The 22,683-nt window shown below is 40.9% G+C and overlaps 1 long non-coding RNA gene across 1 annotated transcript; it reads left to right on the top strand.

Annotated features, from left to right (window-relative positions):
• Positions 1-529: 529 nt before the first annotated feature.
• LOC145504539 (uncharacterized) lies at positions 530-3,669 on the top strand. The gene is made up of 2 exons (XR_014052288.1): positions 530-2,142; positions 3,349-3,669. It is a non-coding gene; the product is annotated as an uncharacterized LOC145504539 (long non-coding RNA).
• Positions 3,670-22,683: the final 19,014 nt, after the last annotated feature.

Here is a 22,683-nt window from a genome sequence, read left to right on the forward strand (position 1 = left end):
GAAAGAAAATCATATTCAGGGCTTGGGAAGCCAATAAGCTTGATTGCAGTAGAGGAGGCTGTGTAGAAGGGCAGGGAATGGGATTGGTGAGGTGGGAAGCAGGAGGGAGCCAGAGACACTGGAGGCCCTGGAGACTGGGGGATGATGTGAAAAAACACTGCCTAAGGAAGACGATCTTGGCAGCTGTGCTGAACGTACTGGAGTCGGCAGACCCTGGAGACAGGGACATCTGCGTGGAAGGTGCTGAATTAAATCAGGCATGAGCTGACAAGGGCTGGCTGGAGAATGGTGGCAGTGGAATGAAAATAGAAAGGGAAGGCAAGAGAAACATTTTAGCAGCAGAGAAGTTTCCGCATGTAAAGGGCAGATTAGGTAATGGGAAGTGAAAGAAAGAAAACTTACGATGGGTTTTGTTGGGTTGAGCTGATGGGACAGATCACCTTTGGCTGGAGAAGGGGAGTAGACTGCTTCCTTGGCCTGGCCTTTCTGCTGCTTAAATTCCTCTCCATCTCACAGGTCCCACAATGCTGTGATGGAGGAGGTGGCATGGCTCTGAAGCCACCATTAGTGGCTGCTGAAAGACCCTCCCAGGGACCGCCAGATATGTAAATTCATCAGGCACATGTGTTCTTATTCTAACACGCTCTCTCCTCTTCGTGAAGGGCTTCCCTGATAGCTCAGTTGGTAAAGAATCCACCTGCAATGCAGGATACTCTGGTTCGATTCCTGGGTCAGGAAGATCCCCTGCAGAAGGGATAGGCTACCCACTCCAGTATTCTTGGGCTTCCCTTGTGGCTCAGCTGGTAAAGAATCTGCCTGCAATGTGGGAAACCTGGGTTCGATCCCTGGGTTGGGAAGATCTCCTGGAGAAGGGAAAAGCTACCCACTCCAGTATCCTGGCCTGCAGAATTACATGGGCTATAGTCCATGGGGTTGCAAAGAGTCAGGCATGACTGAGTGACTTTCACTTCACTCCTCTTCCTAGGACAGGAACTAGAAACTCGGTTTTTATTCTGTTGACTCTGGCTGCTCGTGTTCCTGATCTTAACATTTTTTTCATCTGTTGTTCCCTGGTCTCACTCCTGGTTTCTCCCACTGCTAGATGATTCATCTGGCGCTCCTGAGCCGGGATTGTGGCTGAAGTGGAATTTATGTGTTCATAAGAAGGGCTCAAAACTGCTCCTCTGATGATGTTGATGATGATTTTTGTATTATTATTATTGAATAGTTTTATTCCAGGCTGTTACATGCATTAATTTTCATCTTTAATGTTAGGCTTATTCTTTCCATTTTACTGAAAGGAAACAGCAATTCAAGGGAGCTATGTATACTTATCTAAGGTCATCCATTCATCTACGTGGGGTCCGGGAATCCACAATAAACCAGATAACAGCCTCTGCTTTTATTTATTTATTTTTATATGTTATCACAAGGCCTTTAAGTCAGTTATGTCTATACAGAAAAAAGTACCAAGGATCAGCAGGATATTGTTACCTTCCATATGGATCTTGAGTTCATCTCTGAAACACTGTTCTCTGCTGTCTCATTCATAAGTCCTGGAATGGAGAGGCATTATAAAATCAGGCTAAAAACTTTAGAATCCATCTCTTCCCTTTTCTCTCTGTCAGAACCAGGAACCAGTAATGGATCTCCAAATCTAAATGGCTTAGCATTTTTATAATGGCTTTCCTTTTGTTCCTTTTTGTTGTACTTAATTGCTGTAGGAAATCTTGGCAAAATCCTGTGTTTTCACCATCTATAGTGTTCATCTCCGGAGAAGGCGATGGCACCCCACTCCAGTACTCTTCCCTGGAAAATCCCACGGATGGAGGAGCCTGGTAGGCTGCAGTCCATGGGGTCGTGAAGAGTCGGACATGACTGAGCGACTTCACTTTCACTTTTCACTTTCATGCATTGGAGAAGGAAATGGCAACCCACTCCATTGTTCTTGCCTGGAGAATCCCAGGGACAGTGGAGCCTGGTGGGCTGCTGTCTATGGAGTCGCACAGAGTCGGACACGACTGAAGCATCTTAGAAGCAGCAGCAGCAGTGTTTATCTGTTATGTAAAACTGAGATCACTTGGAATCTTCAAAGCACAGTGTCTAGAATCAGAATGGTTTCGTGGCATGCCAACGCAGGAGGTGAGTGCTGAGAGGGGCCAAACACCAGAAGCTTTCCCTTAGGTCTCCATTATTAATGAAATGTGTGTTGTCATGGTGATGGGAGAGAAAGTGGGGTTGGGAGAAAACTTGAGAAAATATTGTAACACCGGGAGCTATAAAATCTATGTGACGGTGTGCTTCCTGTGATAAGCTTGAGACATCACATCGTTCTCTCCCATGACATATCTCAGACATTATGAGGTCAATATCATGTCCTAGAATTAGTCAAGCCAGATAGCTCCCTGCCTCCCTTTAGTTAGCTTGAACCCTAAGAGGCCACAGACAGGGCAACAGGTTCTGATAGCTATTATTTGTGATAACCAAAGCCTATGTAAATTATCTACAGAACCCAACTAGGAGGTACATTGAGAAGTCCTAGGTGAGGAGATCTGTGTCAATAAAGCCTTTGTTTCTGTGCTTTTATACAAAGTACTCTTGTTTGCTCCCCGACCTACAGAGAAATAAGAAAAATGTAGACTTGTTAAGTGTATATAGACCCAATTCCTGAGATCTAGTTGGGTGACCATATATTCTGGTTGGCCCAAGATAGGGAGTTTTTAAACCTGTTGTCTTGGTATAATTGTTAAACCTGACTCCTTTCAGTAAAACAAGTGTCTAGACTTGACTGATACAGGGTTATCCATTATTGGACTCATGTTGCGGTCATGAGATGTGTCTGGGAAGGCTTGATATGTCAGCATGGAAGGGTACTGGAAGTGACCATAGCCACCTGAAAAACTGCATACAATTTCAAAAGATGGTAATGTTACCAGGGGGTGAGGGTGAGAAAAAGGGCACTCCCTGTAGAAGGAATAACATAGGCCAATACACAACAGTTAGAAAGTTTGGGAAAAAATCAGTGTCCAGTTAGTTGGTCTCTAGAATAGGATGTAAATAAAGGAGGTACTAGGAATATACATTGAGAAATGCATACTATGGCCAGAGAATAGAGGACTATGAAATAAAGGAAAGAATTTGAAACTTATTTCAGTACCTGGTGAGGAACAATATAAAATATTTTAAGGAGAGGGAGGGTGAGAGTTGCATCTTTGGATGATTAATCAAGAGAGGAAGATACAGACAGTGACTCATTGATCCTTGAAAAATGATCCTTGACTCAAGAGATAGTAAGATCGAGAAACAGCCTTAAAGGCTTAAATTTTTTTTTTTTTTTTTATTAAACAGGGGACTTCTCTAGTGGCTCAGATGGTAAAGAATCTGCCTGCGATGTGGGAGATGCGGGTTTAGTCCCTGGGTCAGGAAGATCGCCTGGAGAAGGAAATGGCAATCCACTTCAATACTCTTGCTTGGGAAATCTCATGGACAGACAGCCTGGAGGGCTACAGTCCAGGGGGTTGCAAAGAGTCTGACATGACTGAGCGATTAACACACACACACATTATTAAACAGAAAATCAGCAACACCAAAAATAAACAAATTAAGCAACAGACTCAATAGATTAGCAACAAATCTAACTGAAAAGAGAAAAAAAAAACACAAGTAAAAGGAGAAATCAATTAAAAAAATAAAGAGTAAATTTATTAATGTATTCAGGAGGTAGTTCTTTGAGAAAAATAGATTTTAAAATCTTTTGACATTTCAAAGTAAGAAATAAAAATTACAAATATACAACATTTGCAATGATAAGAAGGATATAAGGTCAGTGTAAAGGACATTTTAAAATCCATAAACCAGATTATCCTGATCTAAGATAATAAATTTGAAGTTCTTAATGAAATTGATGATATGCTAGAGAAAGTATACACGTAAAATTTGATTTAAAAAAAAGAAAGAAAAAGAAACATAATAACTCACCTTAAGAATTAGTTCCTCCCAGAAAATCAGTTGCAGAGTATTTTATAGTTGTCTTCTGTCCATTTTTTAAACAACAGTGTGTAATTGATTAGTCTGCATAGAAAAGAATAGAAATCTTCTTAATTCATTTTAAAAAGCAAGCATTATCATGATACTAAAACTTGACAGAGTGCCACCTCCACAGAACAAAGCCAGACAAAACAGAGCGGAGTGCTGGCAGGACGATCTGAGTTATAAATATTGATGCAGCTCCGAAACAAAAGATCAGTAAATCACATTCGTAAGTGTATTAAAAGGACTATGGTATCATATTTACTAAGTACAGTTTATTCCAAGATTGCAACACAATAAATATAACAAGTAAAGGGCTTAAGCCTTAACAGAACTCATTGGAATTCATAAGAAAGCTTCTAAAATCCCAACAGAAAAATGAGCAGGATATGAATGGACAATTCACATAAAACATAAAAAATGGCTAATAAGCATATGAAAAAGTATTAACCCTATTAGTTATCAAGGAAATGTAAATGAGGCATCACTTTTTGTAAATCAAATTAGCAAATCTTAAAAATAAATAATACTAACACAAATGCCAATGAACGTATGAAAATATGCTCAACCTCATTAAGTCAGGAAAATGCAAATTAAAGCCACAATGAAATGTCATTTTACACCCACTAGCTTGGCAAAAATGGAAAACTGGCAATCCTCAGAGTCTGGGAGAATGTTCAGCAGTTAGGAACTCTCTAGTTCTGATAGGGTTAGACAACTTGAAATACAGAGTGACATTACCTAGAAATATTGAAGATGTGCACACCATTGATACAATTCTACTCCTGAGTATACATCGAACAGAGGGTGTCAAATGTTTTCCCCTGGGCACCCCCTAAAAGAATTCTGAAAAACTATGCACTGCTTGCATAATTTTAAGTTGTCACAAACTTTTCATTGAAGATTTTAATTCAGGCAACAAATATAATTCCCTGTGTATTGACTTTAAATAAAATTAACTGGGATTAAGTTATTTTATACTTTGAGTTTAATTACTTTATTTCTTAGACCTGTTTTTTTTTTTTAATTCCAAGTCTCTCTAAATAATTTTATCCAAATTTAATATAGTTTTAAGCTTCAAAGTATTTAATTGATTACCTTACCACCCATCTTTAGAACTGATTTCCCAGGTGGCACTTGTGGTAAAGAACCTGTCTGCTAATGCAGGAGACGTAAGAGACACATGTTTGATCCCTGGCTTGGGAAGATCCCCTAGAAAAGGCGTGGCAATCCACTCCAGTATTCTTGCCTGGAGAATCCCATGGACAGAGGACCCTGGCAGGCTACAGTCCATGGGGTTGCAAAGAGTCAGACGCGACTAAAGTGACTGAGCACACACATCTTTAGAGCGAGAATATGTGCAGTCATTGAATTTTTCAAAGATTTTCATTATGATAATAAGGACCTAAGTAACAAAATGTTCTTATAGATTGAGTTATTATAGTTATTAGTAATAAATAATTGATTCAAATAATATGGATAAACAACAACCTTGTTACATAATTGTTAGTTATGAAAACCAAAACCTTATTGGACATGTATATTTTATTGGAAAAGAATTTTGTTAATTGGTTTTGTGTGTTTAAGGACAAATATCATTTATGGCTAGAATGAGACAGAATAAAGCATCAATTTTATTTCTGTGTATTGTTTTTACAGATATAAGTGCTAAGAATCCCTGTTCTTATAAATAGAGAGGAATAGAAGTAGCTGTGTTTAGCACTGTCACCCAGTTCTTCGAATTCATTGCTAACTCTATGCCAAACATCACCTACTGATTTATGATTGACGATTTTATCATTGGAAATTATTTTAAATAATCTAGTAGCTGAAAGCTTGGTTTTGTGGACAACAAGGAATTGAAATGCATCTGAATTGCAAAATGATTTGTTATCCATTCATTAAAGTTATTCGTTTTCTCAATATCATCATAAAGTTTTAAAATGTCCCTTTGTTTGTCATCCTGAAGTCTTTTATACTTCGATTTAACGCACCATAACAAGAATCTGGATGAGTGAGAAGGATCCCTCACTTTTGTGAAGTGGAAAAAGAGCTATTAAATAGGAGAGGTTAGAAAGAATTGGTTTAAGGAAAATATATGGATAGAAATAAAAATATCTGGAAACATTCCCCAAAGTCTATCTATTCCCATGTGCCTTTGGAGAGCCTCATTTCTCCCTGGGGCCATGCACTCTCCAGATTATGTCATTGCCCAGGAAAAACTCTCACCCAAGGATACCACCAGGAGATAAAGAAGAATCTTCACAGCAGCGTTGCCCATAAATAGACCCAAACTAGGGACAACCCAAATATCCATCGACAAGAGCGAGGATAAACCATGATACATTCATATGATGAAATTCATATATAGCAGTGAAGTATATGAGTAAAAAAAAAGTTGCTTAAAAATGCATACAGTATCATATTTACAAAGTTTGAACATAAGCTAAATTAAATTGCAAATTATTTAGGTTATATACATATATAGGAAAGTTATGAAGGAAGTAACTAACAAATTCAATGTTATGTTGATTTCTTGGTGGCAGGGAGGATTAGGATATGTTGGGGAAAAGCACATAAACAGATTACACTCTTGATTATATTTTCTTACTTAACCTGTGTGGCAGGTTTTAATATGTCTACATGCTTTAAAACTTTCATATATTAGTTTTAAATTGTATGCATATTTTACACTGCAAATAAAATAAGACTAAATATATGATTATATATTTCTTTGTATATATGAAATAATATACAATTATAAATGGAAGAAAGTACGTGTAGCATTCCATGTTTAGATGGTTTTAGTGAAACCAATACTTTTTTTCACTACTTCTGGGAATAAAAATGGGTACTATGTTGCTGGAAAGTGATTTAGAACTATTTATAAAGACTTAAACTGCTCATAGTTGGGGATTCAATAATACTACTTCTAGGAATATGTCTTATAAATCATTAGCAATGCTATCAAAGATTAACATTAAAGGGTGTTTAGCACAATACTATTTGCAATGGAGAAAAAAATGGAAATAACATAAACAGGCAATCATAGGAGATTTTTTACATATATTGTGGTAAAGCAATATGATAGATCATTCAGCTGTTAAGTCATATTTTTAAATAATATTTAATTAGCAGCATAGCCAGAAAGCTAATGTTTTATTAAGGGAATAAAACTAGAAAACTGTGTGTACGTCAGGATTCTAATTGTTATTGTGCGTGTGTGTGTTTGAGTGTGTAGTTAGTATGCTTTTATACTATACAACAATTGGAATGGCACTCTTCCTTATCTTTCTGAGTCTGTTGCCTCTTCACCTACCTGAGCTGAGAAGCAATCCACTCTCAACTGGATTCTCTCTTTGATCCTTTCTGGCCTGCTACCTCCCTGGTCGCTGAGCCTGAGTTACTTGGAGCCTGATTTACATGCAAAGCTCATATGCATACAAGATGCCACAGTGCAGGTGGTATATACCAGAGACTCAGACCATTTGAAACCAGGTCCTCGCTGTCTGAATGTCCCAGTCACCCTTAATAGATAATGAATCTTCTCTTTGCCTGCAATGATTTCCCTTGCTTACTGACATCCAAATCCTCAAGTTTCCGGGTCTATTAGCTCCTCTGTTAACCTATTCTTACTTCATCTCATGACCCCCTCCCCACTCACTCAAAATGCCCTCCCTGCTCATATCAGCAGCCCTAAGGCTCCATACCACACAATTTATACTTATACTTGTTATACTAGTGGTCACAAATCACTTTCGTTTTGTCAGTACTAATCGTTCTTTTTTCATTTAAGTTTCTGGTTGCCCAAGTACTTAGTATAGGGTTGGGAACCCAGGTAATGCCCACTACTTAGTGGTGAACTAGTTAATTGATTGAAAAATAAGAAGTTAAGCCTAGCTTTCAAATGACTTTTGGTATTAGATCTAAAATCCAGATTCTTAAACATCAGTTTTCACTTTCCCCTCTAACACGGCACCACCTTTTCAATCTGAGGTTTGGTTAAAGATAGTTCCGATACTGAGAAGGAAAAATGGAAAGGCAGGGGAATGAGGTCCTTTGATGTGCTTGTTACACAGAGAACTAAAGAAAAATGCAAATGATTCCCTTCAACTAAGAGAAGCTTATCAATATTAAGAAGTACACGGAAAAGAAGAAAGAGGAAAGAAAAAATATATAACACTTAACAAGAGGATAATTTAGCTTGTTGGCAAGCACTTAGGAGTCTGATTCATGAAAAATTACTCACACAATTGCATAGCGGGTTTTTCTGGGCTTTGCGTGTGAATCATGGTATTGATTTCATGCAAATAACTTCATTTTGTTGGGTGTTGGGCTGTAGAAAGATGGGGTGGAGAGGGAAGGGCAGTTCAGAGAAAATCAAAGAGGGTGGAGAAAGAGAAGCCTGTTGCTCTCCCAGCCTTGCTGCAATGACCAGAGCGGGATGCCACACACATTGAAAATTAAAAGGTGGAAGCCTCTTTCTCCTACCTCCTTCTTTCAAGGGTTCCTCTAGAGAGATGCTTGCCAAATAAAGACTTTTATTCTCCTGTTTTGGTTGGAATGAAATTATTGGAAGGGAGAAGAAAGGAAGATTATGGCTGTACCTTAGGGAGAAAAATAGAGTTAATTTTTGTTGAAAAAACACAACCCATATCCACAGCCCCGGTAGAATGTGATAGGAAGTTTTTTGGCTGAGAAAAATCCACTAGTTTTTGCCAGTTGGCCTATTGGTGCATCTCTCAAAATGACTTTTTTTTTTCTTTTTTAATTAAAAAATAATAAGAAGAATTAGTTTGTTAATAGAAGCATCTGGGAGAGTTCATGTTGGGGTAATGAGGTGACAGTAACAAAAACATTTAATATTTATTGGGTGTTCACTATTTGCCACACACTGTTTTACAAGTATTTTTCATATTTTTATTTCCTTAATCTTCATACCAATTGTATGAGGTAGGGAGTTTACTGATGAGGAAATAATATCCCGGCCTTATGAAGCATGGAGGTCCAGAGTTCACTTCTGTTCATGTATGTCTCTTGGGTCCAGAAGGGGCCCATGGTTCTAATTATCAATGTGTGTGCCCAGTCACTTTAGTCATGTTCGACTCTTTGTGACCCTATGTACTGTAGCCCGCCAGGCTCCCCTGTCCATGGGATTCTCCAGGCAAGAATACTGGAGTGGGTTGCCATGCCCTTGTCCAAGGGATCTTCCCAACCCGGGGATCGAACCTGCATCTCTTATATCTCCTGCATTGGCAGGAGGATTCTTTACCACTAGTGCCACATGGAAAATTGAATTACAGGTGAGATGGCAGGAAAGATACAGAAGGGTAAAGACTGTTGAGGGATGGACATGAAGAAGTAAGGATGGTACTTAAGAGTGAAATCCCCCTGAAGAACCAAAGACAGTAAGAAGCATTGCATCCAAAATTATGGCCCAGGAGAATCCAGTCCCACCAGTTAAGTGAACATCCATTGAAACAGAGCCCAACACAGCAGTGGGTGAAGCCCAGCAGTGAGCAAATGGAGCCCTGGAAGGATACTATGGCCCCGACCCTGAGAACCAGACGCGATGCTGCCTCATCACTCATCAGTCTGCCCACCTACACTGAATGATCTCAACAGAAGTCAATCTGTGGAATCACACCTGTCAGCTCCTAACTGGATTCCAAGTCAAGTTAGCTCAGGGGGAGCAAAAACATAACATAACAAAGAACATGTTTCTCAAGTCTGCTGGTTGTCAGTGCAGGCAGGGCGGGACTCTGCTTGTCTGAGTGGGGATTATTGCTCAGAACAGAGAAACAATTCTGTTTCTCTTTACTTGAGAATCACTGCAGCATGGCTACAGGCTCTTCTGTTTCATTTGGGGATAAGCTGACAAAATCAGGGATAAGCTCTTCTCTTTAGTATGAGAAGTCACTGTCTGCTTCCTGGTGTCATTAAGGAGACCCATGTGAAATCATGGGGTTAGTTTTCACTAAGAGAGCAAAGACTATGAACTGGAGACAAGAAAACTGAAATGTGGTTAACGGGCCAATTTAGTGACCCAATCAGGAACCCAGACATTTTGCCACCCGCCAAGCTCTCTTGAATTAGTATAATACAGAAATTGACAGAGAGAAGACTTAGAGAACTCCGTGAGAAGAATCAATGAATTTGTTCATTCTGTTAAGGAGAAAAAGAAAAAGGCATAGGAAAGAAAGAAGCATCTATTTCTTTCAAAATCAATTCCTCAACTTCACAGGCATAAGAATTACATTGCACTATTTTTTGTGCAGAAATCTGGAAAGTGTCCCAGCAGGGAAAGGTCAAGTTTTATGTAAGGAAATTTGAACTGATAATCAGCCTTTCGCCTCAGTGATGTCTGTTGTATTAAAAACTTAATAAATATTAATTACATGGTAAGGCTATCCCCCCGCCTTTTTTTTTTTTAACAGATCTAACTCACCTGAGCCTTTTTTAAATCTGCAAAGAAAGGATTTTTTTAAAATAAGAAATCCTGTAGTATAACTTGACTTTCAATTTATTTCATGTTTTCTATCTAATTCTGGGGTTACAACAAAATTTGACTACATTTTAGTATCTAACTGAATTGGTTTCTTTATGCTATGGAAAATGAATGAAGGCAGATTTGATAGGGAAGCAGAACCCTTAAGGAGAATAGAATTCTACCCAGAGCCAATATCTTCTTTCACTTAATGAGAGTAGGTAAAATTACTTATTAACTAGTGGTTAATCTTCAATTTGGAGTAGGAAATGGCAACCCACTCCAGGATTCTTGCCTGGAGAATCCCGTGGACAGAGGAACCTGGCAGGTTACAGTCCATGAGGTCTCAAGAATTGGACACGACTTAGTGACTAAACCATCAATCTTTGATTGTCCACCCTTGAACCCAATTCCCCCTTTCCAGGGTACTCAGCCTTATCATACAGTGACAAGGGGAGAATTATCACCTATAATGAGAATTTGTTGCTTTTACCTATCTAGCATCTTTCTTCTCCTTTCTTCTGACAGCAAAACCATGATTGGCTTGAGGAAAACCCTTTCCTCATCCTTACATCCTGCCAGTTGAGTCGTGGCATCAGGAGTAGCAAATGACCCAGGCTTGTCCAGGCTGAACATCAAATGCCCTCACCTGATCAGTGGACTCAGGGATGGATGCACGAACCAGCCCTGGCTAATCAGCACAATTCCCAGTTTGTAGTCCATGATGAACAGTTTACAGATGGGCACACAACTAGGTTAGTTCAATAAAACTTAATTCCAGGCTGATTATTTCAAAGAGAATTTTTTTCTTTCTGATAGGATGGAAGATGTAACGTCATAAGCCTGGAGATGGTGTGGATCACTCACAGAGAGGTCCTGCCTGAGAGCAAGACCAACACAAAGGACAACAGAGTCAGAGTCACGGGTGAAAGTTGGTAGCCTAGCTCTGTTGAGCCCCTAGTCCAACTCTGTCGTGGATCATCTTTACCTCTGGACCTGTCTTATATGTTAGACAATAAACTCCCCATTTATTAATACTTAAGTCAGTTTGAGTTGAATTTTTGTCACTTGCAGATATTAATGCAGCACTTTATTCCAAAATATGACCAGTACATTCAATAATCATTAGTAGTTGTTGTTCTTTAATTTTTTAAATTGGAATATGATTGATTAACAATGCTGTGTTAGTTTCTGGTGTACAGAAAAGTGATTTAGTTATATATACATATATATATATATGTATATATATACACATATATATACATATATATATATATGTATGTATATATATATACACATATGTGTGTGTGTACCAAGGGAACATTCCATGCAAGGATGGACAAAATAAAGGACAGAAATGGTACAGACCTAACAGAAGCAGAAGATATTAAGAAGAGGTGGCAAGAATACACAGAAGAACTATACAAAAAAGATCTTCACAACCCAGATAACCATGATGGTACGATCACTCACCTAGAACCAGACATCCTGCAATGGAAAGTCAAGTGGGCCTTAGGAAGCATCACTACGAACAAAGTTAGTGGAGGTGATGGAATTCCAGTTGAGTTATTTCAAATCCTAAAAGATGATGCTGTTAAGGTGCTACACTCAATATGTCAGCAAATTTGGAAAACTCAGCAGTGGCCACAGGACTGGAAATGGTCAGTTGTCACTCCATCCCAAAGAAAGGCAATGCCAAAGAATGTTCAAACTACCACACAATTGCACTCATCTCACATGCTAGCAAAGTAATGCTCAAAATTCTCCAAGTAAGGCTTCAACAGTACGTGAACCGTGAACTTCCAGATGTTCAAGCTGGTTTTAGAAAAGGAAAAGGAACCAGAGATCAAATTGGCAACATCCACTGGATCAAAAAAGCAAGAGAGTTCCAGAAAAACATCTGCTTCTGCTTCATTGCCTACACCAAAGCCTTTGACAGTGTGGATTACAACAAACTGTGGAAAATTCTTCAAGAGATGGGAATACCAGGCCAACTGATCTGCCTCCTGTGAAATCTGCCTACAGGTCAGGAAGCAACAGTTAGAACTGGACATGAAACAGCAGACTGGTTCCAAATCAGGAAGGAGTACGTCAAGGCTGTATATTGTCACCCTGCTTATTTAATTTATATGCAGAGTACATCATGCAAAATGCTGGGCTGGATGAGGCACAAGCTGGAATCTAGATTGCTGGGAGACATATCAATAACCTTAGATATGCAGATGACATCACCCTTATGGCAGAAAGTGAAGAAGAACTCAAGAGCCTCTTGATGAAAGTGAAAGAGGAGAGTGAAAAGTTGGTTTAAAGCTCAACATTCAGAAAACTAAGGTCATGGCATCCGGTCCCATCACTTCATGGCAAATAGGTGGGGAAACAGTGGAAATAGTGGCTGACTTTATTTTGGGGGGCTCCAAAATCACTGCTGATGGTGACTGCAGCCATGAAATTAAAAGACACTTGCTCCTTGGAAGAAAAGTTATGACCAACCTAGACAGCATATTAAAAAGCACAGACATTACTTTGCCAACAAGGGTCATCTAATCAAAGCTATGGTTTTTCCAGTAGTCATGTATGGATGTGAGAGTTGGATTATAAAGAAAGCTGAACACCGAAGAATTGATGCTTTTGAACTGTGGTATTGGAGAAGACTCTTGAGAGTTCCTTGGATTGCAAGGAGATCCAACCAGTCTATCCTAAAGGAAATCAGTTCTGAATATTCACTGGAAGGACTGGTGCTGAAGCTGAAACTCTAATACTTTGGCCACTGGATGCAAAGAACTGACTCATTTGAAAAGACCCTGATGCTGGGAAAGATTGAAGGCGGGAGGAGAAGGGTACAACAGAGGATGAAATGGTTGGATGGCCTCACTGACTCGATGGACATGAGTTTGCGCAAGCTCCAGGAATTGGTGATGGACAGGGGAGCCTGGTGTGCTGCAGTCCATGGGGTCACAAAGAGTCAGACCCAACTGAGCAACTGAACTGTACTGATAATATATGTGTGTGTGTGTGTATATATATACATATATATGTATACTTTTCAGATTTATTTCCATTATTATTAGGTTATTAGAAGATATTGAGTATAGTTCCATGTGCTGTACCATACATTCTTATTGTTTATGTATTTTATATACAGTGGTGTGTGTAAATTAATCTCAGACTCCTAGTTTTCCCCTTTCCCAGTTGGTGCTAGTAGTAAAGAACTTGTCTGGCCAATGCAGGAGAGCTAAGAGACACAGGTTTGATCCCTGTTTTAGGAAGATCTTCTGGAGGACCACACAACAACCCACTGCAGTGTTCTTGCCTGGAGAACACTATGGATGGAGGGGCCTGACAGACCACAGCCCACAGAGTCACAAAGAGTCGAACACAATGGAAGCAACTTCGCATGCACACACTTTCCCCTTTGATAACTATAAGTTTGTTTACTATGACTGTGAGTCTATTTCTGTTCTGTAAATAAGTTCATTTGTATCATTTATTTTTTGGATTTCATATATAAATAATATCATATGACATTTGTCTTTGACTTACTTCACTTAATATGATAATTTGTACGTCCATCCTTGTTGATGCAAATAGCATTGTTTTATTTTTTATGGCTGAGTAAGATTCCATTGTATGTCATAGCCACTATGGAAAACAGTATGGAGGTTCCTTAAAGGATTAACAATAGAGTTATCACATGATCCAGAAATCCCACCCCTGGGCACATCTCCGGAGAAAATTCTAATTCAAAAGCATGCGTGTCCTTCAATGCTCATAGCAGTTCTGTTTATACCTGCCAAGACATGGAAGCAACCTGTGTCCATCGGCAGATGAATGGATAAAGAAGATGTGGTATACAATTATTCATGTTTATATATCTTATTTTCAAGGTATTATACTTGACTCTGGGGATGTTAACAAGGTCTGATTTAGTAAGTTGCTAAATACGCATTTAAGGAAATAAGAGATGAGGCAACTGGAAAAAAACCCAAAAACTTAAGGCATAAATGGATGAGTATGTGTCCCAATAAACATGTTAGGAGAATGCTAACTCATTGCACTGAAGGAAAGACATGATCTGGGAAAGCTTCATCTGGGCAGAGAGGTTTGAATTAATCCCATTAGGAAATGAGGGATTTGGATTGGTGAGTAAGAGAAGCTTATTCTAAGGAAGTCGCTAGTGGATACCTGAGAAGTGAGACGGCATGGTGAGTGGCCAAAGCATGACAAGGAAATGAAGGTAACTGTCAGGGTAAAGGATGAGGCCGGGCCAGGAAGGAGAGAGCTTCGAGTTTGTATGTGACCCAATGGTGAAGAGGAATGAAGCAAGGATTCAGATGCTGAAATGACATTTTGCAGAAAATTTTGTCAGTAATATAGTGTTTGGAGTGGAAGATAGGAGACGATGGGGCAGAGGGAAAAACAAAGCCTCTGTTACATAAATCTAGGCAGGTACTGATAAGGACAGTTGAGTGGGATTGGTGAGCAAGAGGAAGGATTATTGGTGAGTGAAGTCAGTCCTCAGGGACTGCTGAGAATTTTGGAAGAGATGAGTAAAATAGTGATGTCGTGGTTTTAATAAATTTAGAATGTGATACATAAAGGATGAAAACAGGTTGGAAGAAAAACCTATTAGGCTTGATTTTAGACAGTACTTTGGGGGAAAATTTCAGTTAAAAAAATCCTGCGTGTTGATCAAAAGGTGGACGTAAACCACAGATGAAAGGTCAAGCTTAAGGTTAGAATGGAGATCTCAGAATCATTGTCATGCTGTCTTTGGCCAAAGTCCTCAAGGATAAAGATTCTCTGAGGAAATGATGACAGGCGGAAAGGGAGCCAGGGTAAGCCTGAATTTCAGGGGTACACACAGGCGGCAGCAAGGAGAAGAAAGAGGAAATGGTGCTCAGCTTCGAGTTTCAGAGAAGGAAGATTAGGTATTGCAGTATTTCTAAAAGTTGCAGTGAAGGTTTTTTCAAGACAGAAAAGACTAAGGTGTGATTACACACCAAAGAGATTATATGTGTGAGAGACAGTGAGCAAGTAAAACCTGTGAGTTGGGATTAACTTACTGTGAAAAACGCCTTTCCCTGGGAAAAGGGCCACACATGTACATAATCAAGAACTTACATGGGCAGGAAGAAAAAAAAAAGAAACTCAAATCTGTTTGATTTTAAAATACATTTTTCCCCAATGAACTTATATATATGTATACACACACTTATAATTTTGTAGTTTGTTGACATGTATAGATACACAGACACAAATGCTTTAGGAGGATGTCTGGGTAGTCTGTGTGGTGAGTGGAGGGAAAGCGATGCTATAAAAACAATCCGGACAGAATTACTCTGCGTAAATGACAGCATGTGTGGCTTGTTGCCACCGGCAGCACAATGTGTGTTGCAAACCAAATCAAATTTTTGTTTCAGTTCTTCTTTTTTTTTTTTTTTTGAATCTCTGATCTAACAAGAAACACACTGAAAAACTTGCAATCCCTCTTCAAACACCCGGAGACATTCACTGAGACTTCTAAGGAGAAGCAGAATGTGTCTGAGCTTAGACCCTCAAAGTCAGCACTGTGGTTTCTGAGGAGGCAGATCTAAAGCCTAAAGGTTGATCCTATACATTAGTTGAGAGATGACTTCACAGAATTTAAGAAGGATAAAAACATCTAGACACATATCCACATCCACGGCCTACTCCTACACACATGGAGACAGTCAACTTTAATAAGAACCAGACTGATTTGACTTTAAAAATATATCTGTGCTTTTAAAATAATCCATGCTGGCTTCAGTTCAACCCTTCAAATAGTAACTAAAGTCAGCCCATCTTCTATAGGCATCTGTTTTGCGTCCCTGAAATAGAGTCCTTCAGTCTCCAGGATAGAAGGGTCTGAGAAGCTAAAGCTAGGAGATGCAGATTCCCCACATCTTGGGAAAAATTATCCTGTTAGAAAGTGGAGGAGTTCCCTGTCTCCTGCAGTGTGGCCTGTCCCAGCAGCCCTGTCTTAAGGAGGCCAGTTAAAGGGAGACATGTCTGCCCATTGATTTAGCTGATTCCCTGGACCAAGACCGGAGTAGATATGACTCTTAGACCCTGGGATGGGCCAAGAGGACTTTTGGATTCCAGCCCATGATTTAAAAGAAAGAATCTTAATGCTTTTGGGGGCCCTCTTTCTGCCAAGTTCTAGCTAAACAAAAAAAGGACTCAAAGAAATAAACCAGAAGAAGAAAAAGAGACAGGCAAGGGAGACAATTGAGAAAAAGGAGAAAAGGAAGAAGGGGAGAAAGCAGAGGGATAGAAAGAAGGCAAGTAAAAAGGGGAGAAGGGGGGGAGGGGAGGAAAGAAGCCAAGGAGAAGGGATGGGTTTTCACGAGGAAAGCAGAGACAGCCTGAAACACAGGGTGATGGAGAAAGTGAGGCAGAGGTTGTCTGGAGCAGCTGATCTGAACAAAATCAGACTTCTCACGGGCAGCCGCGGGGATGGCCCAATCCGTCATTCACTTCTCAAGCTCCCAGGATCAATGGGAAAGTCAGTCATTTGACCATCCATGTCACATCAGAATCATTAGGAAGTGAGCACCAGAGACCAGCCTGTCGAACTCCTCTGTCTGCACCAGAGGTAAGCAATGCTGAACACACAGGCTCCATACACTGCATTCTGGTAGATGTGTGCTTGGTTTGGGACTGGGTCGATTTTCTTCTGCTCTAAAAAAGTCCTAAAGTAAAGTGAAGCCACTCAGTCGTATCTGACTCTTTGTGACCCCATGGACTGTAGCCTACCAGGCTCCTCTGTCCGTGGGATTCTCCAGGTGAGAATACTTGAGTGGGTTGCCATTTCCTTCTCCAGGGGATCTTCCCAACCCAAGGATTGAACCTGGGTCTTCCGCATTGCAGGCTGACAGTTTACCATCTGAGCCACCAGGGAAGCCCCACCCAAAAAAGTCCTGAGACTAATCAAATTCTTAAGAGATGACTCTCATCTAGACATTCCTGGGCTGAAAGGGAGTAACCGCGATGACTTTGCATGGTACAGAAAGTCAAACCCAGAACCTACATCAGGACATCACCGTGTCCCTTCCTCTGTTCCCAGGCACCTCTGGATTGCTCAGTCCAGTAGGTAATTTTCAGGTCCTCTCTCTCTTGTATCTGATGCCACCAGTCAGTCTCTCCTCTGTGGAACTTTGCTTCCTTCAGCTTTGGGAAGCCACGTACTGCTGATCATCTTCATTATAAAGTGACCAACCATCCTGGTTTTCCAAGAGCTGAGGGGTTTCTGGCACTGGGGACATTTAGTACTAAGGTGGGAAAGTGCCAGACCAGCTGGTACACATTGGTCACCCTATCATGCCTACTAATCTTCTCTGTGCAGCCGCCAACACGTGCTCCTCTTTACCGTCCATCCTTAGGAAGCAGACTTGTAGTCTCGTCTCCCAAGTCTACACATTTCCCGTGTGCCTGACTCATTGGGTGCTGAACTCTTGCACTGCGTTGACAAGGGCAGAAGCACCTCTAATTCAACAGGTCCCTCCCAGCATCGGATCTGCGGTGATATGTTCACATATTCTGTTCTCCCAGTGGGTTTCTCAATTGTTCTTTTTACCTTCATGGGTTTTACTCAAGTTTCATCTCCTCCATATCGTTTCGCCTGATTTCCTGACCCATTTCTGGTTTCTCAGCCTTTCTTTAATAGAGACTACATTATGTACCCTATCACTTAATTAATCTGCATCCTAGCATGTTATCTAATTTTGTACATCAATAAGCCTTTGAAATTATAGTGTCAGAGACAAATAGATCTGGGTCTTAAGTTCCAGGTCTACCAATAATTTCCTAATGCTTATTGAATGCTTGTTCTGGGGAGCCAATATTTCAACTGCTTTACATCATCTCATTTATACTTTGCTATTCTTACTGTAAATAGTGACAGATTTTATTTTCTTGGGCTCCAAAATCACTCTGGACAGTGACTGCAGCCATGAAATTAAAAGATGCTTACTCTTTGGAAGAAAAGCTATGACAAACCTAGATAGAGTATTAAAAAGCACAGATATCACTTTGCTGATAAAGGTCCATCTAGTCAAAGCTATGGTTTTTCCAGTAGTCATGTACCTATGTGAAAGCTGGACCATGAAGAAGGCTGAGCACTGAAAAATTGATACTTTCAAAATATGGTGCTGGAGAAGACTCTTGAGAGTCCCTTGGACAGCAAGGAGACCAAACCAGTCAATTGTAAAGGAAATCAACCCTGAATATTCATTGGAAGGACTGATGCTGAAGCTGAAGCTCCAACAAGTTGACCACCTGATGCAAAGAGCCAACTCATTGGAAAAGACCCTGTTGCTGGGAAAAATTGAGGGCAGGAGGAGAAGGGGGTGACAGAGGATGAGATGGTTGGATGGCATCACTGACTCAATGGACATGAGTTTGAGCAAACTCCAGGAGATAGTGAAGGGCAGGGAAGCCTAGCGTGCTGCAGTCCATGGGGTCACAAAGAGTTGGACACGACTTAGCAACAGCAACGTTTATACTTTACAACTTCAAGAGGAATCCTTTTATGGATGAAGAAAAAAAAAAATGTAACTCAGAGATGCTAATGAACATGCCTGTGGAAACACAGTAGGTAGGGTTACACTATTTAGCTGACTGAACCCAGAACTAGGTTCTTAGCTATAAACTATTGGGTTTTAATAAATTCAAGATTAAATGTACTATGACTATTTCCAAGAAAATCTCTTATTACTCTAAAGATTATACTACTAGTGACCAAATCTTTCCATAAATTCTCCTCTAATTCTCTGCTAATCTGCCCAGAAATTCTGAAGAGAAACCCCTTTGGCCCTCAGAGCCTGCAGACCCATTAGCGCTTGATGCTAATATATCCTATGGCACTCTTGCCCTGTACCACACCCCCACGTTCCTGCTTGGTGTAACCACTGTAAATGCTCCCCCCTCCCTGCTTTCAGTAAATATATTATCTTTCACAAGCAGCTGGAAGGAGAGAGGTGCGCTAGCAGCAGGCTCGGTCAATCCTGCTTAAATATTGATCACAAACATCGTTAAAATAAAAGTCTATCGACTCAGCTGGTGACTTTGCAGCTTCAACACTTTGCAGAAGGCAATTTTCCATGTGCGGTGACTCCAAGCGACTTGCTTGAGTTATGATGTTAATAAGCGAGGCACCTCCTTTGGGGGAGCTCTAGTATCCTGAGGCAGCTGCAGAGAGGAACCAGTCCTTTGCTTTGTGGTGATTCCAAAGTCCTTCCTCCAGCCTTGTTAGCCCTACGGGCCTGCGTTCCCGATGCTAGCATCTCACCTCTGGAAGCCAAGCCGAGCTGGCATGCTTCCAGGAGTTGGGAGTGTGTGCCTTCGGTGGCCTTGAAAATGTTTAAGGGTAAAGTGATGGGAAGGGGGATGGTTATGGCTTCTGGCAAAGGGGTTAAGTCCATTCCTCTGCAGCAGTTTTCAAAGTTTAGCAACTGTCAGAATTATGAGGGACTCCCTAACCCCCGGGGCTTCTGATTCACTCAATCTGAGACCTGGCTCAGGAATTTGCATTTCTATCAAGTTTCCAGGTGACCAGAGCTGCTGGCTAAGGGGCCCCACTTTGAGAACATTCAGTTCAGTTCAGTTCAGTCGCTCAATCGTGTCCGACTCTCTGCGACCCCATGAATTGCAGCACGCCAGGCCTCTCTGTCCATCACCAACTCCCGGAGTCTACCCAAACCCATGTTCATCGAGTCGGTGATGCCATCCAACCATCTCATCCTCTGTCGTCCCCTTCTCCTCCTGCCCCCAATCCTACCCAGCATTAGGGTCTTTTCCAATGAGTCAGCTCTTTGCATGAGGTGGCCAAAGTATTGGAGTTTCAGCTTCAACATCAGTCCTTCCAGTGAACACCCAGGATTGATCACCTTTAGGATGGACTGGTTGGATCTCCTTGCAGTCCAAGGAACTCTCAAGAGTCTTCTCCAACACCACAGTTCAAAAGCATCAATTCTGCGGCGCTCAGCTTTCTTCACCATCCAACTCTCACATCCATGCATGACCACTGGAAAAACCATAGCCTTGACTAGACGGACTTTTGTTGGCAAAGTAATGTCTCTGCTTTTAAACATGCTCTCTAGGTTGGCCATAACCTTCCTTCCAAGGAGTAAGCGTCTTTTAATTTCATGGCTGCAGTCACCATCAGCAGTGATTCTGGAGACCAAAAAAGTAAAGTCTGACACTGTTTCCACTGTTTCCCCATCTATTTCCCATGGAGTGATGGGACCAGATGCCATGATCTTAGTTTTCTGAACGTTGAGCTTTAAGCCAACTTTTTCACTCTCCTCCTTCACCTTCATCAAGAGGCTCTTTAGTTCTTCTTCACTTTCTGCCATAAGGGTGGTGTCATCCGCATATCTGAGGTTACTGATATTTCTCCCAGCAATCTTGATTCCAGCTTGTGTTTCTTCCAGCCCAGCGTTTCTCATGATGTACTCTGCATAGAAGTTAAATAAGCACGGTGACAATATACAGCCTTGACGTATTCCTTTTCCTATTTGGAACCAGTCTGTTGTTCCATGTCCAGTTCTAACTGTTGCTTCCTGACCTGCATACAGGTTTCTCAAGAGGCAGGTCAGATGGTCTGGTATTCCCATCTCTTTCAGAATTTTCCACAGTTTATTGTGATCCAAACAGTCAAAGGCTTTGGCATAGTCAATAAAGCAGAAATAGATGTTTTCCTGGAACTCTCTTGCTTTTTCGATGATCCAGCAGATATTGGCAATTTGATCTCTGGTTCCTCTGCCTTTTCTAAAACCAACTTGAACATCTGGAAGTTCACGGTTCACGTATTGCTGAAGCCTGGCTTGGAGAATTTTGAGCATTACTTTACTAGCATGTGAGATGAGTGCAATTGTGCGGTCGTTTGAGCATTCTTTGGCATTGCCTTTCTTTGGGATTGGAATGAATACTGACCTTTTCCAGTCCTGTGGCCACTGCTGAGTTTTCCAGATTTGCTGGCATATCGAGTGCAGCACTTTCACAGCATCACCTTTGAGGATTTGAAATAGCTCAACTGGAATTCCATCACCTCCACTAGCTTTGTTCGTAGTGATGCTTTCTAAGGCCCACTTGACTTCACATTCCAGGATGTCTGGCTCTAGGTGAGTGATCACACCATCGTGACTATCTGGGTCGTGAAGATCTTTTTTGTACAGTTCTTCTGTGTATTCTTGCCACCTCTTCTTAATATCTTCTGCTTCTGTTAGGTCCATACCATTTCTGTCCTTTATCGAGCCTATCTTTGCATGAAATATTCCTTTGGTATCTCTAATTTTCTTGAAGAGGTCTCTAGTCTTTCCCAATCTGTTGTTTTCCCCTATTTGTTTGCACTGATCGCTGAGGAAGGCTTTCTTATCTCTCCTTGCTATTCTTTGGAACTCTGCATTCAGATGAGAATATCTTTCCTTTTCTCCTTTGCTTTTTGCTTCTCTTCTCTTCCCAGCTATCTGTAAGGCCTCCTCAGACAGCCATTTTGCTTTTTTGCATTTCTTTTCCATGGGGATTTTCTTGATCCCTGTCTCCTGTACAGTGTCACGAACCTCTGTCCATAGTTCCTCAGGCACTCTGTCTATCAGGTCTAGTCCCTTAAATCTATTTGTCACTTCCACTGTATACTCATATGGGATTTGATCTAGGTCATACCTGAATGGTCTAGTGAGAACATTACCATTACCTATACCTGTACTTCCCTAGTAGCGTGGTTGGTAAAGAGTCTGCCTACAATACAGGAGACCCAGGTTTGATTCCTGGGTCAGGAAGTACCCTGGAGAAGGAAATGGCAACCCACTCCAGTACTCCTGCCTGGAGAATCCCATAAACAGAGGAGGCTGGCGGGCTACAGTCCATGGGGTCCCAAAGAGTCGGACATGACTGTGCGACTAAATTTCTTTCTTTCCATCTGTACTAAGACAGCAACTTGTCCTGAAATCAGTTTGTCCTCAGAGTCCTCTTAGGTGCTGCCTCCTCACGTTTTGCAGCTTAGCCCTTATCTAGCCCAGTGGTTTTCAAACTCTTAATGAAAATCCTCAGAGATATTAACAAAATCCCAGTGGAGGTCCATGATTAAGGGTGATAAACAGCTCATCCTGGCTGAAGTGAGAGCAGAAGGCCCTGGGCTCCCCGGC

This window comes from Giraffa tippelskirchi, chromosome 5 (genome assembly GCF_054371585.1).
Source record: "Giraffa tippelskirchi isolate mGirTip1 chromosome 5, T2T-mGirTip1v1.2.pri, whole genome shotgun sequence".
Taxonomy (NCBI): domain Eukaryota; kingdom Metazoa; phylum Chordata; class Mammalia; order Artiodactyla; family Giraffidae; genus Giraffa; species Giraffa tippelskirchi.